Raw genomic sequence first — 15,373 nt, forward strand, 5'->3', positions numbered from 1 at the left:
TTGGATTGCTTACACTAAAATTAAAAGTAGTACACTATTAGCAAAACCTTACACTCAAGAAGCAAAACATCAGCCCATATTTGCACAACTATAAGCACATTGTCAACCTCACACTTGTTGCAAAACTCTACACACAGTGATTTGCAAAACACTAAACACACTTAACATACATTACACACAAAAATCTATCATGAAGTCACGTCCTTGCAATACCAAAGCACTGACTGTCAAAATACCACACCGTCCAACCAATTGGTTCAACACAGTCATCAGGTGTGCAAACACTCGTTTGCTTAATTGTAGACACACCAATCAGGTGTATAAGCACTATAAAAAGCACCAGGTGAGTTCATCGGTCTTCAAGCACAATGGAAAGAGTCAGAGAAAGAATAAGACGACGACGAGGACGACGAGGACGAGGAAGAGGAAGACAAGAAGGTGCTCAAAGAGGACCGAATCTGACAAATGAGATCCACGCAACACTGGTTGACCATGTTGTCAACCACGGCCTGACGCTGAGGGAGGCTGGACTGCGAGTACAGCCAAATTTAAGCCGATATGCAGTGTCAAGTGTGATGAGAACATTTCGACTGGAAAATAGGTATTGTAAAAATATCATAGCAAAAACATCTGCACGGTTTCAGTAACTGCTTACAGTACTGTATTCTATGCACTATCAGCACTTCTGTTACCTTTTCCTGTGAAATTACTGTACTATTGTATACTGTTTTTTTTCTACATAGGATTGAGGGTCAGGGACGACAAGGGGGAAGGCCTCCTATGTTCACAGAACAGCAAGAGAGGGAGATAGCATTGTTGGCCAAAACCATGTTTACTATAACACTCACAGCTCCAAGCTAACATTGTCAATAACCACGCCATTTTCAACGATATCCAACAGGTATCAACATCAACACTGGCACGCATTCTAAAAAGAAAAACATATTCAAATGAAGCAAATTTATCGAGTGCCTTTCGAGCGCAATTCCGAAAGTGTGAAACGACTGCGGCATGATTATGCAGAGGTATGTATTCACTTTAGCAGTGTGATCTTGCATACTGTCTCATAATCTTTTACTGTACTGTAATATGTATACTAGATCTACACTGAACTACACAATTTTGCCTGACACTGTTTTTCTTAGAGTTTTACGAATGGATGGAGAGGAGATCCAGCATGAGTTCATTTACGTAGATGAGGCTGGTTTCAAGCTGACGAGAACACGATGTCTAGTTATTTTGTTTATTTTTGGGGGGGATTTTACAATACGTAAAGTGACGTTTGGTTACAGTATTATGAATCTCCATGTCAACATTTTGGGCGTGTTGAGAAATAAATGAGTTTCTTCAGTCTGCAACATTGGTCTTGTGTAGTGTTTGGTGAATTGACATTATATTTGTACTTTGTTGATAGTAGCCTACTCTAATCATAGGGAACTAGAAGTGATAAAAGTGTTTTAGGTTTATCACAGCAGAGTGTAACTCGTGCAAACAGAGTATAGTAATGTGAAACGTGTGTGTTTCATATGGTAACAAAGTGTGGTTTTTAAAAAGAAGTGTATAGTTTTTACAAGAGTGTTTAATTTTGCAAAGGATCTGTAGTGTTTTGCTAATTGGGTGTGTGGTTGTGCTAATTGTGTGTAGTGTTTTGAAAACACGGGCCCTGTTTTGAAAATCGTGCTTAAGCAATAAAAAAAAACTAATACACTACTGATATACTAAAGTTTTACTTTTTAATACATTGAGACCGTAGTAGTTTAACATATTTTTTCTGCTTGTGGTATTTGTTGGTGCCTTCACACACTACATGACCAAAAGTATGTGGACACCTACCTGTCAAACCTCTCATTCCAAAATCATGGCCATTAATATGGAGTTGGTTCCCCCCTTTGCTGTAATAACAGCCTCCACTCTTCTGGGAAGGAGTTCCACTAGATGTTGGATCAGTGCTGCGGTGACTTGCTTCCTTCCATTCAGCCACAAGCATTAGTGAGGTCGGGCCCTGATGTTGGGCAAGTCAAGTTCTTCCACGCCGAAAAACGTTGACACTGCATTGGGGAAGGTAGCGTTCTCCTGGCATCCGCCAAATCTAGATTCGTCCGTCGGACTGCCAGATGGTGAAGCGTGATTCATCACTCCAGGGAAAGCGTTTCCACTTCTCCAGAGTCCAATGTCTTTACACCACTCCAGCTGACGCTTGGCATTGCACATGGTGATCTTAGGGTTGTGTTTGGCTGCTCGGCCATGGAAACGAATTTCATGAAGCTCCAAACAAACAGTTATTGTGCTGATGTTGCTTCCAGATACAGTTAGTTACTCGGTAGTGAGTGATGCAACCGAGGACAGATGATTTTTACGCTCTTCAGCACTCTGTGGTCCTGTTCTGTGAGCTTGTGTGGTCTACCACTTTGCGGCTGAGCCGTTGTTGCTCCTAGGCGTTTCCACTTCACAATAATAGCACTTACAGTTGACAGGAGCAGCTCTATTAGGGCCAAAATTTGACGAACTGATTTGTTGGAAAGGTGGCATCCTACAGTGTGACGGTGCCAGGTTGACAGTCACAGCTCTTCAGTAAGGCCATTCTGACACTGTTTGTTTATGGAGATTGCATGGCTGTGTGCTTGATTTTATATACCTTCCAGCAACAGGTGTGGCTGAAATAGCCGAATCCACTGTTGTAGGGGTGTCCACATACTTTTGTAAATATACAGTGCCTCCAGAAAGTATTCAGATCCCTTGACTTTTTCAAAAAAAATTACAGCCTTATTCTAAAATGTATTGTTTCCCCCCCCCCCCCCTCCAATCTACACACAATACCCCATAATGACAAAGCAAAAACAGTTTTTTTTAAACATTTTGCTAATTTATTAAACATGAAAAACAGAAATATGAAATGTACATACATATTCAGACCCTTTACTCAATAGTATGTTGAAGCACCTTTTGCAGCTATAACGGCATCGAGTCTTCTTGGGTATGACGCTACAAGCTTGGCACACCTGTATTTGGGGGGATTTCTCCCATTCTTCTCTGCAGATCCTCCCAAGCTCTGTCAGGTTGGATGGGGAGCGTTGCTGCACAGCTATTTTCGGGTCTCTCCAGAGATATTCGATCGGGTTCAAGTCCGGGCTCTGGCTGAGTTGTCCCGAACTCAGGAACTCAAGTCCGGGCTTCAGAGACTTGTCCCGAAGCCACTCCTGCGTTGTCTTGGCTGTGTGCTTAGGGTCATTGTCCTGTTGGAAGGTGAACCTTCGCCACAGACTGAGGTCCTGAGCGCTCTGGAGCAGGTTTTCATCAAGGATCTCTCTGCACTTTGCTCTGTTCATCTTTGCCTCAATCCTGACTAGTCTCCCAGTCCCTGCTGAAAAACATCCCCACAGCATGCTTCACCGTAGGAGGTGGTAAGTGGCATTCAGGCCGAAGAGTTCAATCTTGGTTTCATCAGACCAGAGAATCTTGTTTCTCATGGTCTGAGAGTCTTTAGGTGCCTTTTGGCAAACTCCAAGCGGACTGTCATGTGCCTTTTACTGAGAAGGGGTTTCCATCTGGCCACTATCATAAAGGCCTGATTGGTAGAGTGCTGCAGAGATGGTTGTCCTTCTGGAAGGTTCTCCCATCTCCACAGAGGAACTCTGGAGCTCTGTCAGAGTGACCATCGGGTTCTTGGTCACCTCCCTGACCAAGACCCTTCTCCACTGATTGCTCAGTTTGGCCGGGCCAGCTCTAGAAAGAGTCTTAGTGGTTCCAAACTTCTTCCATTAAGAATGATGCAAGCCACTGTGTTCTTGGGGACCTTCAATGCCTTAGAAATGTTTTGGTACCCTTCCCCAGATCTGTGCCTCGACACAATCTTGTCTTGGAGCTCTATAGACAATTCCTTCGACCTCATGGCTGGGTTTTTGCTCTGACATGCACTGTCAACTGTGGGACCTTATATAGACAGGTGTATGCCTTTCCAAATCATGCCCAATCAATTGAATTAACCACAGGTGGACTCTAATCAAGTTGTAGAAACATCTCAAGGATGATCAATGGAAACAGGATGCACCTGAGCTCAATTTCGAGTCTCATAGCAAAGGGTCTGAATACTTAGGTAAATAGTGTATCTCTTTTGTTTTTTACACATTTGCAAACATTTCTTAAAAACCTGTTTTCGCTTTGAAAGGTATCTGAATACTTTCCAAATGCACTGTAAAGTGTAGTATGTTAGAATATATGCATTTCGTTTTTGAGAACTGAGGGAAATCACTTTGGGAGTTTGGTTTTGAGTTCTATGAGTTTTGTGGGAAAAAAACATGACTCACATTTCAACAAGCTTGGTCAGAAAAGGCAACAGAACCATGACACAGCAGATCTGAATAGTCATGACTGTCCTAAGATCATTTAGACTACTATACAGATAATTTAGACTACAATACAGATCATTTAGACTACTAAACAAAGGAGGTTTGTGTTGGCCAGATTCACTGATCAGGTTTCATAGTCTGTGGTTCCTCTTGTCATCAAATAGATGGCATGTTCCTCCAGATCGCATGTGAAATGCTGTAACGTACCATTCAGGATGAGAGCTTTGTGCAGCTTAAACTATACAATAAATGGTCAGAAACTTCAACTTTAACTGAACAAAATACTCATGTTTTCCTCCTTAGCAATACCCCTAGCGATGATTTCATCTTAACCATCAAGCTTAGGCCTACTTATAACTTTTGGGCTAACCTCGGAGTTCCAGCCCTAGCTTCTGTTCCAACAGCAGGTTTTTAACTTGGTTTAGAAGAGGCCAAAGTAAATAGTATCCCAGATCTCCTAGGGTGACCAGTAACAATGCATGTCCCCTGATACGCTCTCAGCCTGTCTTTGCAGTCATTAGTCACCAATGTGTGATGTGGGGGTTGTGACTGAGAGGAGGGCCGGAGGGCAGTCTGTGGCGGTCATTCACCTTATTGGCCAGCTAGCAACCACCCCACAGGCCCTATATGGCTCCTGGGAAACTAAGGAACACAGTAGTTTCAAAACATTGAAAACCTCGCCTTGCAGATAATAGCGGTGTTTGTCCCTCTTCTAACATGACCTCAGGCTCAGAATTCCTATAAGCCATTCTATTTGTCCAATATAGGTTTGAAATGGACACTTGTGGCATGGTTCTCCATATCTTCTACCATAGTTGTTTTGAAATAAAAATAAAATCAAATGTATTTATCACATACACATCTTTAGCAGATGTTATTGCGAGTGTAGCGAAATGCTTGTGTTCCTAGCTCCAACAGTGCATGTTTGAGGCATGTTTGGGCACTGTCTGCAATGTGTGGGTGTAACCAGATCGTGTTCTCTCTCTGGTCCTTTTATTCGTTCTGTTGAGACATGACTTAATGGTCATTCATTTCAAAATCCTTTAGAAAATGTGTTTGCTGATTCTTATGATAATTGTTTGTGCAGTCTAGGTCACAGAAGGGTAAGCCAATAAAGTACTGCTTCAAGCCACTGGTTTGTTCAACTAATATTTCCATGTCATAAAAGGTGTGGTTCTTCCTTGTGGTTCACACTTTTATATTTATTGAGCTTCGTTTTTTTTTTGTGGATCGGCAACAGAGTAATTACATTCTCAATCAATTCTGAAAATCCAATAAAATGCTTTTTTACCTTCAGAAATAACATCAAGAGTGGATGGTCTTCCTCTTCATAAAACAATATTGATTCATCAAGAAAAGCTCATGCAGGAAGAGTTTAGGGTAAATGGAACACTTCTACCCATGGCTGTATCATAGTCTTGACAGGTGAAAGAGATGTGGCTGAAATGAATAATTTTTCAACTATCAGTAAAAACCATTAAGGAAAGAGATAGCAATAGAATACTGAGACAGCCTTATATCAGATTGGATATATGCAAGTGAACAACAAATGGTGTTTGTGCGCCATCTGGTGGTTATTTTTTTTAATTTATTTTATTTATTTTACCGTTATTTTACCAGGTAAGTTGACTGAGAACACGTTCTCATTTGCAGCAACGACCTGGGGAATAGTTACAGGGGAGAGGAGGGGGATGAATGAGCCAATTGTAAACTGGGGATTATTAGGTGACCATGATGGTTTGAGGGCCAGATTGGGAATTTAGCCAGGACACCGGGGTTAACACCCCTACTCTTACGATAAGTGCCATGGGATCTTTAATGACCTCAGAGAGTCAGGACACCCGTTTAACGTCCCATCCGAAAGACGGCACCCTACACAGGGCAGTGTCCCCAATCACTGCCCTGGGGCATTGGGATATTTTTTAGACCAGAGGAAAGAGTGCCTCCTACTGGCCCTCCAACACCACTTCCAGCAGCATCTGGTCTCCCATCCAGGGCCTGACCAGGACCAACCCTGCTTAGCTTCAGAAGCAAGCCAGTAGTGGTATGCAGGGTGGTATGCTGCTGGTTAATAATAAAGAGATCAGTGTTCACGTCCTAATTTTTTTAAACGGCATTGAGCTGCTTCAACAATGTACACTGCTCAGAAAAATAAAGGAAACACTTAAACAACACAATGTAACTCCAAGTCAATCACACTTCTGTGAAATCAAACTGTCCACTTAGGAAGCAACACTGATTGACAATACATTTCACATGCTGTTGTGCAAATGGAATAGACAAAAGGTGGAAATTATAGGCAATTAGCAAGACACCCCCAATAAAGCAATGGTTCTGCAGGTGGTGACCACAGACCACTTCTCAGTTCCTATGCTTCCTGGCTGGTGTTTTGGTCACTTTCGAATGTGACTCAGGTAGTGCAGTTCATCCAGAATGGCACATCAATGCGAGCTGTGGCAAAAAGGTTGGCTGTGTCTGTCAGCGTAGTGTCCAGAGCATGGAGGCGCTACCAGGAGACAGGCCAGTACATCAGGAGACGTGGAGGAGGCCGTAGGAGGGCAACAACCCTGCAGCAGGACCGCTACCTCCGCCTTTGTGCAAGGAGGTGCACTGCCAGAGCCCTGCAAAATGACCTCAAGAATGGAAAGCACCGCCAGCATTCAAAAGTGACCAAAACATCAGCCAGGAAGCATAGGAACTGAGAAGTGGTCTGTGGTCACCACCTGCAGAACCATTCCTTTATTGGGGGTGTCTTGCTAATTGCCTATAATTTCCACCTTTTGTCTATTCCATTTGCACAACAGCATGTGAAATTTATTGTCAATCAGTGGTGCTTCCTAAGTGGACAGTTTGATTTCACAGAAGTGTGATTGACTTGGAGTTACATTGTGTTGTTTAAGTGTTCCCTTTATTTTTTTGAGCAGTGTATTTTATGATAAATCCATGGCTAATACCAATGTTTTCCTTCGGATGTTTCATACATGTTTTATTTTACTGTATTGGTATATGATATCTAATATCTGCCACTAATGCACTCCAGTTATTGTATTCTGTTGTAACTCAAAAAAGAAACTTATGGTTGCTTCAAACTAACTTTTGTAATGACTTCCATTATTACGTTGCCAAATTCGCTATCATGTGATCAAGATTGTATTTGTGAAACACACCTACGCAGGAACGTACATCGCACACACACACGTTCTACCTGACATTCTTGGATTAATTACCCATAGGTAAACATGCTTAGTTTGCATGTTTGGTGAAAAATATTAATCAAAAGTAATATCCATTATGTTTATCCAATGTATTCCAGATGTTACCTTTGTTGGGTCCTAAATTCTAGCTGCTGATAAATCAGCTATTAGCTTCTGGGTGACCCCTGTCTGAGTTTATGTGTCACCATTCGGGCTGCAAAGCTACCGGTAATTTATGAACGTTACCGGAATCTTCAGTAATTTAGGTAATTAACAGAAAATCAATGTCAATCTATCGTAAATGTGGTCATTTATATTTGAAGAACTTTTTTTCATTGATATATAGTATTCATGTTGTGTTCTGTGTGCATATCGTACATAAATTGCCAGTAGATAGACCCTATGGTTCAATAAAAAATTACCTAATTAATAAATTAAAAAAGCATTTAAAAAACGCATCTAATAAATAATGGCATTATTTTCAACTATTGACTTTTTTCACTAGTTTGACACCAAAACATTGACAGCAAATACACATTGATAAATAAAAGTATCTAAAAAAGTATCTGAAAAATAATATAAAGGATATTTCATGCTGAAACCCCTCATATTAAACACCAATGATATTCAATTTTATGGTTTATATTTAGAATAATGATTTACAGCTTTGTCATTCCATTTATTTTTTAGCATCTTATTTTATAATTTTGTATATGTATATGTGATAAGGCAACACAGAGGGCCAGAGATAATTACAGACACCTGTGCTAATCTGAAGTACCCACAAGGGCCACTAGATGTCTTGTGATAGATTACATAAAATCCTTGAAAGATACCAAAAATCTGGTAGTTTAGTGGTAAACTTAGAAAGTTTCCAGTAATATACCCTTCCTTTACAACACTAGTCACCACTCTAGGTGACCCTCCTGAGGCGAAGGTCGATAGCTGTAACCCAGCTATAGGCACGCTTAAGTATGTCTAATATACAGTATACTCTGACCCAGTGTAGATAACCTTGACTAATGTTTTGACCAGGAGCTGGTTAACACTTGGAGAACAAACAGATAAGAAACAGTATTTATGCCTGCCTGCCCTTGAGGAGGTTCGTAGATTGCTACAAATCTCTCAGAGGAACGTGTCTGACTCCCCATATGCATTTGTCTGTCTATTGTTTGTCTATTAAACCTTAAATATAGAAGTCGTTTGCCATATCTTTGGGATCAGCATTTTTCACACCTTGAGCAAACCAATTATTCCTGACTTCTTTAAATATGTTCAATAACATTACAGCATCAACAGCAACTTAATTAAAAGTAATACTCAAAAGTGAACAAAACATCTGGCAAGTCATAGCTTGCCCAAAAATTGCATGTTTAAAAAAAAAAAAATATTGAGGGAATTATGGGGCTTAGTAAAGAATTGGTCCAAGACAGGCAAAAAAAGAGCTGGAGAGGTAATTGGTGCCATTTCCTCTTCTATAGTTGTAACGACTGTCTTTCGGTGAGTTAGTAGACCAAGGCGCAGCGGGTTGTGAATACATAATGACTTTATTGCAAGACGAAGAACAGACACGAAATACAATTGACTAATTTACAAAATAACAAAACGAACTAGACAGACCTAAACTACGAACTTACATGAAACGAAGAACACATGAACAGGAACGACCGAACGAACGAACGAGACGAGACAGTACCGTGTGGTGCAACAAACACAGACACAGCGACAATCACCCACAAACAAACAGTGAGAACAACCTACCTTAATATGACTCTCAATTAGAGGAAAACGCAAAACACCTGCCTCTAATTAAGAGCCATACCAGGCAACCCAAAACCAACATAGAAACGGAAAACATAGACTGCCCACCCAAAACTCACGCCCTGACCATCACACACATACAACACAACAGAAAACAGGTCAGGAACGTGACAATAGTGGTGTTTATACAGTAAACCAGAATGTGCCACTGAGCTTGAGGTCTGCTCTTTTGAGAAAGGACCAGTGGCGATTTTAACATGTAAATCTTGGTGGGGAAAAAATTGGGATGCATGCCAGCAAAGCCACAACACAACACTAAACAATACATTGATTGCACTATAACGGTGACAAACAGTGCCCACAAACTGTTAGGGCCTACATAAAGCTGTCCCAACAGCAGAGCTTTCTTTTCAGCACCATGGAGTGAATCCTTACCACTGCTACACCTAGCCGTGTCTGGCAGCAAAACAGTTCATTCAGACTCATTTACTGCCTTTAAAAAAAAACATAGATGTTAAGGCTGACTTGCAAATGTGGTTTCAACTGACAATTGAGATGTATAAAGTCTTGCATAAGGGACAAGCGGATAAGAGGCAATTCGTAATTTAGATTAAGACGTTACTGAGCGAGCAAGGACGGACGTAGTCAATATAACTATTTGTTCAGCACTTTTTAAATGTACAGTGACATAATTCAGAACTTGGGCCGTTCTTACAGTATCCTTCCTGTACACAAAGTCAGAACCAAAGGATAAATAAAGGGTGCATTTAAGCAGACAATGAAAGCTCTTTCAATATTCGATGATTACATTTCTCTAAAATAGGCTATAGGCTATATGTGCACTACCAAGTCAGAACAGTGGGCTAAGTTATGAGGGGAAAAGGGACCTAATTATTAGGGTGAGGCACATGGGCTACTAACAGTTTACTACACAACATTCACTTAGTATTACATTCTTAGCTACAGTATACATACAGGGGGGCAAAAAAGTATTTAGTCAGCCACCAATTGTGCAAGTTCTCCCACTTAAAGAAAAAAGAAAAGAAAAAAGAATCCAGAAAATCACATTGTAGGATTTTTTATGAATTTATTTGCAAATTATGGTGGAAAATAAGTATTTGGTCAATAACAAAAGTTTCTCTCAATACTTTGTTATATACCCTTTGTTGGCAATGACAGAGTTCAAACGTTTTCTGTAAGTCTTCACAAGGTTTTCACACACTGTTGCTGGTATTTTGGCCCATTCCTCCATGCAGATCTCCTCTAGAGCAGTGATGTTTTGGGGCTGTTGCTGAGCAACACGGACTTTCAACTCCCTCCAAAGATTTTCTATGGGGTTGAGATCTGGAGACTGGCTAGGCCACTCCAGGACCTTGAAATGCTTCTTACGAAGCCACTCCGTTGCCCGGGCGGTGTGTTTGGGATCATTGTCATGCTGAAAGACCCAGCCACGTTTCATCTTCAATGCCCTTGCTGATGGAAGGAGGTTTTCACTCAAAATTTCACGATACATGGCCCCATTCATTCTTTCCTTTACACGGATCAGTCGTCCTGGTCCCTTTGCAGAAAAACAGCCCCAAAGCATGATGTTTCCACCCCCATGCTTCACAGTAGGTATAGTGTTCTTTGGATGCAACTCAGCATTCTTTGTCCTCCAAACACGAAGAGTTGAGTTTTTACCAAAAAGTTCTATTTTGGTTTAATCTGACCATATGACATTCTCCCAATCTTCTTCTGGATCATCCAAATGCTCTCTAGCAAACTTCAGACGGGCCTGGACATGTACTGGCTTAAGCAGGGGGACACGTCTGGCACTGCAGGATTTGAGTCCCTGGCGGCGTAGTGTGTTACTGATGGTAGGCTTTGTTACTTTGATCCCAGCTCTCTGCAGGTCATTCACTAGGTCCCCCCGTGTGGTTCTGGGATTTTTGCTCACCGTTCTTGTGATCATTTTTACCCCACGGGGTGAGATCTTGCGTGGAGCCCCAGATCGAGGGAGATTATCAGTGGTCTTGGATGTCTTCCATTTCCTAATAATTGCTCCCACAGTTGATTTCTTCAAAACAAGCTGCTTACCTATTGCAGATTCAGTCTTCCCAGCCTGGTGCAGGTCTACAATTTTGTTTCTGGTGTCCTTTGACAGCTCTTTGGTCTTGGCCATAGTGGAGTTTGGAGTGTGACTGTTTGAGGTTGTGGACGGGTGTCTTTTATACTGATAACAAGTTCAAACAGGTGCCATTAATACAGGTAACGAGTGGAGGACAGAGGAGCCTCTTAAAGAAGAAGTTACAGGTCTGTGAGAGCCAGAAATCTTGCTTGTTTGTAGGTGACCAAATACTTATTTTCCACCATAATTTGCAAATAAATTCATAAAAAATCCTACAATGTGATTTTCTGGAATTCTTTTTCTCATTTTGTCTGTCATAGTTGAAGTGTACCTATGATGAAAATTACAGGCCTCTCTCATCTTTTTAAGTGGGAGAACTTGCACAATTGATGGCTGACTAAATACTTTTTTTGCCCCACTGTATATTCCTGGCGTATTGCATAATTTATGCAGCAGCATACAATACATTTTTGAACTCACCATGTTGTGCTGTGCTCACTTGAACAGGAAGGTGGCACGGCTGTCCTTTTTTGTCATCAAAGTCTAGCATTCTCAGGATGTATGGTGCTTTCAAGACAACTGGGAACAAGGTTGACTCATGATGTCAGTGATCTTCAGGTCGGAGCTCTAGAAAGAGGCCCGAGTTCCCAACTTGGATTTCCAAGTTGGATGACCGTTCAAAACGTATTTTCCCAGTTGGAGCTCGTATTTTTCAGAGCTCCCAGTTGTCTTGAACTCACAGACATCTGACATTTCCCAGTTCTGAGTTTCCAGTTGTTTTGAATGCGGCAGAAGTCATGCTGGATTGACAGCATGGCCAATGTATTCAAACCTTTCTGGCCCATGGCATGTGAATGTCTATCCTTTTAAAACTTGGAAAAGAGACCCTTAAACCCAGACTTGAACCACACACCCACTCCACTGAATAGCAGGCAAGGGATTGCTCTGCGACTCTTGCAGTTAGCCACTGATTCCTTCCACACCACTCAATGTTGAATTAGCGATTTCCAACTTGTTGTGTAATGTTTATGTCCAATGTTTTTGTCCAATACTCAATAAAGCAAAAAAGAGACCATGTTTGTATTATTACTTTATTAACTCAATTATGTATATTTGTTACATTGTTTGCGAACTGTGTCACATATTAATTCTAAAATAACATGCAAAACAGGCAACAACAAAATATAGACAGTACAGGTCAATGGTTTGGACACACCTACTCATTCAAGGGTTTTTCTTTATTTTGACTATTTTCTACATTGTAGAATAATAGTGAAGACATCAAACTATGAAACTATGAAATAACACATATGGAATCATGTAGTAACCAAAATATATTTTATATTTGAGATTCTTCAAAGTAGCCACCCTTTGCCTTGACAACAGCTTTACAAACTCTTTGCAATCTCTCAATCAGCTTCATGAGATAGTCACCTGGAATGCATGTCAATTAACAGGTGTGCCTTGTTAAAAGTTCATTTGTGGAATTTCTTTCCTTCTTAATGCGTTTCAGCCAATTAGTTGTGTTGTGACAAGGTAGGGGTGGTATACAGAATATAGCCCTATTTGGTAAAAGGCCAAGTCCATATTATGGCAGGAACAGCTCAAATAAAAAAAGAGAAATTACTTGAAGACATGAAAGTCAGCCAATGAGGAACATTTCAAGAACTTTGAAAGTTTCTTCATTTGCAGTTGCAAAAACCATCAAGTGCTATGTTGATCTGGCTCTCATGAGGACCGGCACTGGAAAGGAAGACCCAAAGTTACCTCTGCTGCAGAGGATAAGTTCATTAGAGTTAACTGCACCTCAGATTGCAGCTCAAATAAATGCTTCACAGAGTTCAAGTAACAGACACATATCAACATCAACTGTTCAGAGGAGACTGCATGAATCAGGCCTTCATGGTCAAATTGCTGCAAAGTAACCACTACTAAAGGACACCAAGAAGAAGAAGAGACTTGCTTGGGCCAAGAAACACGAGCAATAGACATTAGACCGGTGGAAATCTGTCCTTTGGTCTGATGAGTAGGTAAATGGACGATCTCCGCATGTGTGGTTCCCACCGTGAAGCATGGAGGAGGTGTGATGGTGTGGGGGTGCTTTGCTGATGACACTGTCAGTGATTTATTTAGAATTTAAGGCACACTTAACCAGCATGGCTGCCACAGAATTCTGCAGCAATGCGCCATCCCATCTGGTTTGCGCTTAGTGGGACTTTAATTTGTTTTCAAAAGGACAATGACCCAACACACCTCCAGGCTGTGTAAGGGCTATCTGACCAAGAAGGAGAGTGATGGAGTACTGCATCAGATGACCTGGCCTCCACAATCACCCTACCTCAACCCAACTGAGATGGTTTGGGATGAGTTGGACCACAGAGTGAAGGAAAATCAGCCAACAAGTGCTCAGCATATGTGGGAACTCCTTCAAGACTGCATTCCAGGTGAATCTGGATGAGAGAATACCAAGCGTGTGCAAAGCTGTCATCAAGGCAAAGGGTGGCTACTTTTTGAAGAATCTAAAATATATCATATATTTTGATTTGTTTAACCCTTTATTGGTTACTACATGATTCTGTATGTGTTATTTCATAGTGTTGATGTCTTCACTATTATTTTACAATGTAGAAAATAGTCAAAAAATAAAGAAAAACCTTGGAATGAGTAGTTGTGTCCAAACTTTTGACTGGTACTGTATATATATATATATATAACAGTTGGGGCTTAAAACAGGTGGGTCGCCACTGGAAAGGACCAATGTCCCCATGGAGATATATAACCTTACTGCCACATCCAGTGAACAGGTGGACAGGTTGGCAATGACACAATTCAATCAGTACATTAATAAACGTTTCACTAAAATTATGGAATGCTTTCCCTATTCTATCACTAAGGCACAAATAACAGTCCGGATCTATTTACATGAATCTGGCAAAAATATCATGTTTTTCATATTTGAAAGTTTTAAATTATGTGCAAGTCACTCCGCTTGGAAGGACATAAACTGTGACAACGTTGTGTATATTTATTGTTGGCCTCTGCATCTGCATACATACTGAATTAATCCAAAACTACATCACTCTGTGGTGTCTTCTTGAACTTCAACCTATGACGAAAATAAATTCCAGCCATCCTCTCTAATCACCAAGGAGATTGTCTGCTATCCACCTTCTAGCCTAATCGACACTGCTGTAACACTCCATAGTCTCAGTGTCTCAATGTGCGTCAATGATTAAAGCAGCTTGTTGGCTTGTTTGTTTGTGCGCTACCTCCATAGCCCCTGAGGTAATAAACAAGCAGTCTCTTACATTCTCTCTCTCCATACGGACCTTCTCCCACTAGTAGTAGTTTGTTGGTCTTGGGTGGAGAGTGTCTTGAGTGGATAGTGTCTGCTTTTTTTTACTTACTAAAACTACTACATACTTGTTGGGTTCCCCCTCCAGTCCCACTAATCCCTCATATGTTGGGTTCCCCCTCCAGTCCCACTAATCCCTCATATGTTGGGTTCCCCCTCCAGTCCCACTAATCCCTCATATGTTGGGTTCCCCCTCCAGTCCCACTAATCCCTCATATGTTGGGTTCCCCCTCCAGTCCCCCTAATCCCTCATATGTTGGGTTCCCCCTCCAGTCCCACTAGTCCCTCATATGTTGGGTTCCCCCTCCAGTCCCACTAATCCCTCATTGATGGGTTCCCCCTCCAGTCCCACAAATCCCTCAGATGTTGGGTTCCCCCTCCAGTCCCACTAATCCCTCATATGTTGGGTTCCCCCTCCAGTCCCACTAATCCCTCATATGTTGGGTTCCCCCTCCAGTCCCACTAATCCCTCATATATTGGGTTCCCCCTCCAGTCCCACTAATCCCTCATATGTTGGGTTCCCCCTCCAGTCCCACTAATCCCTCATATGTTGGGTTCCCCCTCCAGTCCCACTAATCCCTCATATGTTGGGTTCCCCCTCCAGTCCCA

General features: G+C 41.5%; 1 long non-coding RNA gene across 2 annotated transcripts; it reads left to right on the forward strand.

Moving 5' to 3' along the window:
• The first annotated feature begins 20 nt into the window (after positions 1–20).
• Positions 21–1,358, forward strand: LOC129852768 (uncharacterized). Of its 2 annotated transcripts, none has more exons than XR_008759045.1 (3): positions 21–601; positions 744–1,025; positions 1,146–1,358. It is a non-coding gene; the product is annotated as an uncharacterized LOC129852768 (long non-coding RNA). The 2 variants fall into 2 exon arrangements; XR_008759046.1 differs by having other exon boundaries at positions 902–1,025.
• The last annotated feature ends 14,015 nt before the right edge of the window (positions 1,359–15,373 follow it).

Source organism: Salvelinus fontinalis, chromosome 4, assembly GCF_029448725.1.
Source record: "Salvelinus fontinalis isolate EN_2023a chromosome 4, ASM2944872v1, whole genome shotgun sequence".
Taxonomy (NCBI): Eukaryota; Metazoa; Chordata; class Actinopteri; order Salmoniformes; family Salmonidae; genus Salvelinus; species Salvelinus fontinalis.